The following is an 8,688-nucleotide window of genomic DNA, read 5'->3' as shown; positions in this document are numbered from 1 at the left end:
TAGATGCAATTTCATCAACAAGCATTGCTTGCTCCCAGTTGTGTTCCAGCCTGACCTATGTCTTCACTTTGCTCTGTCTGTATCTCCTTCCAGACTTGCACTTGCCCCCCTGCTGTTGAGGATCCCAGCACCCCCCCCCCCCCCCCACCCCACCAATATAGTTTAAATCCTCGCCGCCAAACTGGTCCCCCTCCAGTTCAGATGCAACCCATCACTCTTGAAGGGTCACCTCTGCCCAAGAAAAAAATCCCAATGGCCTAAAAATCTGAATCCCTGCCCCTGGCACCAATTCTTTAGCCTCTATGACTCTATCCCTCTGTGACCCTGAAATAGCACCATCTAGAACAAATGACAAAAAAAGTGCAATATTACTATTTTAAAATGAATTCTCTATTTTAGAATAATGTGCCTTACTAAGTAAAGCTACCATTCAGCCCTACCTATGGGAAAGAATCTAAATATTATTTATGGGGTAGATTACTTAGTCTAAGAGAATTAGTTCTAAAATATTGGCAATCCACTGAGTAAGATAATGGGCGATAATAGATTTCAGTTTTAAAAATAGCACAGTTTTAGCACCACAAAAGTTACTTTGGAATTTACTGAATGTCCAAAACAGTGAATGAACAAGGTCCGGTTTTTCTCAGGTACTGACAATGCTGGAAATCTGAATTACAAACAAAAACAAGGTGAAAGTACTCAGCAAATAAGTATCTCTGAAGAAAGAAGCAGTTGGTGTTTCAGGTTGAAAAAGTTAGAGATGTAGTCAGTTTGAAGTAAATCAAAGGAATGAGAAAAAGCACGAAAAGGAATGTATGTGGTCAGGTGAAGGGCAACAAAGACAAATGACAAAAGTCAGAGGCCAAAGGACTGATAATGGAACATGTCAAGAAACAAAAGATGCATCAAGAGGATGTGGGAATGAACAGTTGCCATCCAGAAAGGAAAGGGGGTAGTCGAGAAACAAATGTAAAAGCTTCAGATGAGGAAAGACAAAATTCGTGAAATTATTGAATTCATTGTTATGTCTGACAATCTGTAAGGCACCCGATCAAAGGATATGGGATCACTCCTTGAGCTCCAGATTTTATTGTGTACATGTCATTCATGCCATTCATCGGTGACTAGTATAATCTAAAAAAAATGCTCACAATGGCACTTTTAGCCATTTATCACAATTGTGTCACACACACTGTTCATAATACCTGGAATAAGATTCATTTTGTTCCCCACCTTGAACTGTATTTTTGTTTGTATTCAGTGTGTGGATATAATTATGCTCTTCTTGTCAGATGTGGGAGTTTCGGGAGAGGTTACAGGTTACTGAGGATTATATCTGCAATAAATGCCATTGGTTGTGAATCCTATCAGATCGAATGGATCAGTTAGAGGCAATGAGAAATTTACAAGAGCAATGGGATGGCAGTTATAGGAAGAGGGAAAAATTGCAGATACAGTCAGATAGATGGGTTAACTCCAGAAAAGCTAAGAGAGGTAAGCAATTAGCACAAGAATCTTCTGTGGCTATCCCCATTTCAAACAAGTAAGCTGTTTTGGAAAATGTAGGGGGTGATAGATTCTCAGGGGAATGTAGCACAAACAGCCAAGTTTCTGGTATTAAGACTGGCTCTAATGCAATGAGGGGTATGTCAGGTTCCAAGAGCTCAATTGTGTTAGGGGACTCTCTAGCCCGAGATACAGACAGACGTTTCTGTGGCCAGCAGTGAAAAATTAGAATGGTGTGTTGCTTCCCTGGTGCCAGAATCAAGGATGTCTCAGAGAGGGTGCAGAATGTTCTCAAGGAGGAGAGGGGCCAGCAGGAGGTCATTGGTTCCAATGTGGACAATGCCATAGGAAGGAAAAAGTTTGAGATTCTGAAGGGAGACTACAGAGAGTAAGGAAGGAATTTTAAAAGAAGGTCCTCTGGGTTACTCCTTGTGCTACAAGTTAGTGAGGACAGGAATAGGAGGATAGAGCAGATGAATGCATGGCTGAGGAGCTGGTGTATGGGAGAAGGATTCACATTTTTAGATTATTGGAATCTCTTTTGGGGAAGAAGTGACCAGTACAAGAAGGACAGATTGCACCTAAATTGGAAGGGACTAACATGCTGGCACTGAGATGTGCTAGAGCTGCATGAGAGGATTTAAACTAGTAAGGTGGGGGGTTGGGATGCAGGGGGAGAATGAGGAAAGAGATCAATCTGAGACTGGTACAGTTGAGAACAGAAGTGAGTCAAACAGTCAGGGCAGGTATTAGATTAAATTAGATTCCCTACACTGTGGAAACAGGCCCATTGGTCCAACAAGTCCACAGCGGCCCTCCGAAGAGCAACCCACCCAGACCCATTCCCCTACATTCACCCCTGACTAGTGCACCAAACACTATGGACAATTTAGCATGGCCAATTCACCTGACCTGCACATCTTTGGACTGCAGGAGGAAACCGGAGCACCAGGAGGAAACCCACACTGACACTGGGAGAACGTGCAAACTCTATACAGGCAGTTGCCCGAGGCGGGAATTCAACCCGGGTCCCTGGTGCTGTGAGGCAATAGGTAGGGACAAAGCAGAGAACAAGGTAGAACTGATGAATTAAACAGCATTTATTTCAATGCAAGGAGTCTAACAGGGAAGGCAGTTGAACTCAGGGCATGGTTGTTTTTTAGATTAGATTACTTACAGTGTGGAAACAGGCCCTTCGGCCCAACAAGTCCACACCGACCCGCTGAAGCGCAACCCACCCATACCCCTACATTTACCCCTTACCTAACACTACGGGCAATTTAGCATGGCCAATTCAGGCAACTGAGTGTGTGGAGTTTGCACGTTCTCCCCGTGTCTGCGTGGGTTTCCTCCGGGTGCTCCGGTTTCCTCCCACAGTCACAAAGATGTGCGGGTCAGGTGAATTGGCCATGCTAAATTGCCCGTAGTGTTAGGTAAGGGGTAAATGTAGGGGTATGGGTGGGTTGCACTTCGGCGGGTCGGTGTGGACTTGTTGGGCCGAAGGGCCTGTTTCCACACTGTAAGTAATCTAATCTAATCTAAGTAATCTAATCTAATCTAATTCACCTGACCCACACATCTTTGGACTGTGGGAGGAAACCGGAGCACCCGGAGGAAACCCACGCAGACATGGGGAGAACGTGCAAACTCCACACAGTCAGTCGCCTGAGTCGGGAATTGAACCCGGGTCTCAGGCACTGAGGCAGCACCACTGTGCCACCGTGCCGCCCATAATATGGGACTGGGATAGCATAGCAATTACAGAAAAATGATTCAGGGATGGGCAGGACACGCAGCTTAATGTTCCAGGATACAAAAGCTCCAGAATGGGGACTCAGGGAGGCAAGAGAGGAGGGGCAGTGGGGTTTTTGATAAGAGACAGCATTACAGCTGTACTGAGGGAGGATATTCCTGTATGTCCAGGGAAGTTATTTGGGTGGAACTGAGAAATAAGAAAGGGATGATCACCCTGTGGGGATTGCATTATAGACCCCATAATAGTCAGAGGGAAATTGAGATCCAAATTTGTAAGGAGGTCTCAGTTATGTGTAAGAATAATAAGGTGGTTATGGCAGGGGATTTTCACTTTCCAAACATAGACTGGTACTGCCATAGTGTTAAGGGTTTAGATGGAGAAGAATTTGTTAAATGTGTACAAGAAAAATTTCTTCATTCAAGATTTTTCAGAAACTGTTACTATTCAATTATTGCTACATTCAAAAAGTTGTAACATTAGATTGCGAGATGCAATTAGCATTAACATGAAACATTAGGTTCAATTAATTACATACTCTTTCAATCCTGACAAAAGTCAACCATTCTCATTTTTAATAATACAATTGAAATTGTTATGGAGGCTTTCTGCAGCTGATGTAGGTAATGAATTCCACGGCACAAACCACCTGCCATTCATGGGTTTAAACAGCAATAAGGTGAAAATGTTCTTCTCTATGTATTCAAACATATTTAGGAGAGGTGTGGCTGAGTGGAATTATTGCCAGATTATTAATCTAGCAGCTCCATGTTCTGTGGAACCAGGTTCAAATCTGCCACAGCAGATGGTGGAATTTGAGTTCATTAAAACAGTGGAATTAAGAATCTACTGATGACCATGAAATCGTTGTCTATTGTTGGAGAAAAAATACCATCTGACCTCACTACTGGCCAACCATTCTTGCATCATCCTTTGTCTCAGTATCAATTTTACCGCCTCCCCTCATATCTTCATGCCTGTGAAGCATCAAGTCGTCTTTTCTACATCAAACAGCACATCAAATTTTTTTGCGTTTCATGACTTGAGGAAACGAAGAATACAACACAGGAGTCCTTTCAGCCCATCATTTTAGCGTCAACTCTTCCCAAATGTTATCCTCATTCTCACATCCCTGCTCTTTCCAGATAGCCCTGCAAATTTCTCCTTTCCCAGTCCAGATCCAATTCCATTCTTTAATTTACCAATGAATCAGTTTCCACAATTCTTTCAGGCAGCATCATCCAGATCGCAACTCACTGAGCAAAGCAAAAACAACTGCTCATTTCCTCATTGAATACCTGAAAATGATGTTAAATTATTATGCTCTAGTTACCAACCGTCCTGAGAGTTTCTTCGTATCTGCAGCTTAAAACTTTTTCATAATTTTGAGCAGATCATTAAGCTACATGAAGTGAGTGTAAAAAAATTGTATTCTTTGACATTCCTGGGGTCCCTCCGGTCAGGCAGCTAGTAATACTGCCATATCTGAAACTGCATCTATCTTAAGTTCCAGGGACAAATCCAGATGGGTTTGTCCCATTCTATATTCACAGATGCTACAATCCCAGTTGATGATGGTACAGGTGCACAATCCTTTTTCCAAAATGCTCGGGACCAGCTAGTTTTCGGAATTCAGAATTTTTCGAACTTCAAAATAAGTGACAGTTAGATGGTAAAATTTTTTAAAATCCTTCCTGAAGAACAGATTTACTGTGAGTAAAAGGGCCCTGAAACACACCCCCACACATCGTATCTGAGTGACACACATCGAATAGGAGTGACATTGAGTTAACTGTTTACACACCAAACAACCTTGTGAATGAGAAAAAAATTGCACAAAAAACCTTCAAGCTTTGGAGCTTTTCAGATAAAGGTACAGTATCTGTAGTAGTAGTACTCTTATTGCTGAATGAGCTGACATTGAAAAGCATAAGTTACATTTTTTTAAAAACAATTTATCTCTGCTGCAACCTGGATCAATTTCTTACTAGCATTATGCTCATATGCAAGTACTTAACAACATTTTGGGGAAGGAACAGACCCATGTATGATGTACACCATGGGCAACATGGTGTACCCTAGAACTCTGTGGGAAGCTAGGGAAGTGATTGCTGGGCTTCTTACAGAAATATTTGTATTGATAGTCACAGGTGAGGTGCCGGAAGACTGGAAGTTGGCTAACATGGTGCCGCTGTTTAAGAAATGTGGTAAGGACAAGCCAGGGAACTATAGACCAGTGAGCCTGATGTCGGTGGTAGGCAAGTTGTTGGAGGAAATCCTGAGGGACAGGATGAATATGTGTTTGGAAAGGCAAGGACTGATTAGGGATAGTCAAGATGGCTTTGTGCGTGGGAAATCACATCGCACAAACTTAATTGAGTTTTTTGAAGAAGTGGTAGATGTGATCTATATGGACTTTATAATGTGTTCAACAAGGTTCCCCATGGGAGACTGGTTAGCAAGGTTAAATCTCATGGAATACAGGGAGAACTAACCATTTGGATACAGAACTAGCTCAAAGGTAGAAGACAGAGAGTGGTGGTGGAGGGTTGTTTTTCAGACTGGAGGCCTGTGCCAGTGGAGTGCCATAAGGATCAGTGCTGGGTCCACTACTTTTCGTCATTTACATAAATGATATGGATGTGAGCGTAAGAGGTATAGTTAGTAAGTTTGCAGATGACACCAAAATTGGAGGTGTAGTGGACATCGAAGAGGATTACCTCAGATTACAACAGGATCTTGATCAGATGGGCCAACGGGCTGAGAAGTGGCAGATGGAGTTTAATTCAGATAAATGCAAGGTACTGCATTTTGGGAAAGAAAATCTTAGCAGGACTTATACACTTAATGGTAATGTCCTAGGGAGTGTTACTGAACAAAGAGACCTTAGAGTGCAGGTTCACAACTCCTTGAAAGTGGAGTCGCAGGTAGATAGGATAGTGAATAAGGCTTTTGGTATGCTTTCCTTTATTGGTCAGAGTAGTGAGTCCAAGAGTTGGGAAGTCATGTTGCGGCTGTACAGGACGTTGGTGAGGCCACTGTTGGAATGTTGCGTGCAATTCTGGTCTCCTTCCTATTGGAAAGATGTTGTGAAACTTGAAAAGGTTCAGAAAATATTTACAAGGAAATTGCCACGGTTGGAGGATTGAGCTATAGTGAGAGGCTGAACCAGCTGGGATATTTTCTTTGGAACATCAGAGGCAGAGGGGTAACCTCAGAGTGGTTTATAAAATCATGATGGCATGGATAGGATAAATAGACAAAGTCTTTTCCCTGTGGTGGGGGAGTCCAGAACTAGAGGGCACCATTTACATCTATTTGAGGAATAATCAACATGGGTTTGTGCATTGGAAATCATATTTCACTAACTTGATAGAGTTTTTTGAAGAAGTAACAAAGAGGATTAATGAGGGCAGAGTGGGAAATGTGATCTTTATGGACTTCAGTAAGGCGGTCAACAAGGTTTCTCATTGTAGACTGGTTAGCAAGGTTAGACCACACGGAATAGAGGGGGAAGTAGCTATTTGGATACAGAACTGGCTCGAAGGTAGAAGACAAAGGATGGTGTGAAGGGTTTCATTTCAGACTGGAGGCCTGTCACAAGCAGTGTGCCACAAGGATCAGTGTTAGCTCTACTGCTTTTTGTCATTTATATCAATGTTTTGGAAGTGACCATAGGAGGTATAGTTATTGAGTTTGCAGATGGCACCAAAACTAGAGGTGCAGTGGACAGCGAAGAATAGTATCTCAGAGTACAATGGGATCTTCATTAGATGGGCATTTGGCCGAGGAGTGGCAGATGGAGTTTAATTTAAATAGATGTGAGGTGCTACATTTTGGAAAGGCAAATCAGGGCAGGGCCTATGTACTTAATGTTAAGGTCCTGAGCAGTGGAATGCAGGTTCAGAGTTTCTTGAAAGTAGAGTCACAAGTAGACACAATAGTGAAGACAATGTTTGCTATGCTTTCTTTTATTGGTCAGAGCATTGAGTATAGGAGTTGGGAGGTCATATTGCAATATTACGGGGTATTGGTTAGGCCACTATTGGAATACTGTATGCAATTCTGGTCTCCCTGCTTTAGGAAGGATGTTGTGAAGGGTTTCATTTCAGACTGGAGGCCTGTCACAAGCAGTGTGCCACAAGGATCAGTGTTAGCTCTACTGCTTTTTGTCATTTATATCAATGTTTTGGAAGTGACCATAGGAGGTATAGTTATTGAGTTTGCAGATGGCACCAAAACTAGAGGTGCAGTGGACAGCGAAGAATAGTATCTCAGAGTACAATGGGATCTTCATTAGATGGGCATTTGGCCGAGGAGTGGCAGATGGAGTTTAATTTAAATAGATGTGAGGTGCTACATTTTGGAAAGGCAAATCAGGGCAGGGCCTATGTACTTAATGTTAAGGTCCTGAGCAGTGGAATGCAGGTTCAGAGTTTCTTGAAAGTAGAGTCACAAGTAGACACAATAGTGAAGACAATGTTTGCTATGCTTTCTTTTATTGGTCAGAGCATTGAGTATAGGAGTTGGGAGGTCATATTGCAATATTACGGGGTATTGGTTAGGCCACTATTGGAATACTGTATGCAATTCTGGTCTCCCTGCTTTAGGAAGGATGTTGTGAAACTTGAAAGCATACAGAAAAGATTTACAAGGATGTTCATAGAGTTGGAGGATTTGAGCTGTACAGATGTCAGAGGCTGAGGTGACCTAACAGAGGCTTATACAATCATGAGGGACATGGATAGGGTAAATAGACAACGTCTTTTTCCTGGGGTAAGGGGTGTCAAAAACTGGAGGGCGTAGGTTTAAGGTGAGATGGGAAAGATTTAAAAAGGGACAACTTTTTTCTGGCAGAGGGTGGAGTTTGTATGGAACAGCGGCCAGAGGAAGTGATGAAGACTGGTAAAACTACAACATTTAAAAGGCATCTCAACTGATATATGATTCGAAAAGGTTTAGAGGGATCTGGGCCAAGTGCTGGCAAATGAGATGAGATTTACTTCAGATATCTGGACGAGTTGGACCTAAGGGTGTATTTTACGTGCTGTATATCCCGATGACGACTATGCACGTATGGGGAAGTTAATCAAAGTTCTTCCAGACATTTTGTAGTTTTTTTTAATGAAGCAGTTTCTAACTTTGATATACATTATGTAAATAATAGTTACCATGTAGCTCGAGTCTGCTGGAAGAAAAGCAAATTGTTTCGGAATATTACCTATCACTTGTCATCTAAATTGCGAAACAATTTATAAAGTACAATAAAAGATGACCACTTTCACTGGTGTTGCAAACCGTTTGTGATTTTATACAAAAGTAGCACCTAATTTAGTGATCAGCTGAAAGTACTCAAAAGGTATGAACCCATTGCAATGTCAGCTTTCTGTGGACTGACATGTTCCGATGTTGCCCGTCACAAAGATGGC

Source organism: Hemiscyllium ocellatum, chromosome 37 (genome assembly GCF_020745735.1).
Source record: "Hemiscyllium ocellatum isolate sHemOce1 chromosome 37, sHemOce1.pat.X.cur, whole genome shotgun sequence".
In the NCBI taxonomy this organism is placed as follows: domain Eukaryota; kingdom Metazoa; phylum Chordata; class Chondrichthyes; order Orectolobiformes; family Hemiscylliidae; genus Hemiscyllium; species Hemiscyllium ocellatum.
The sequence above is the reverse complement of the archived record's forward strand: the minus strand, read 5'-3'. Positions refer to the sequence as shown.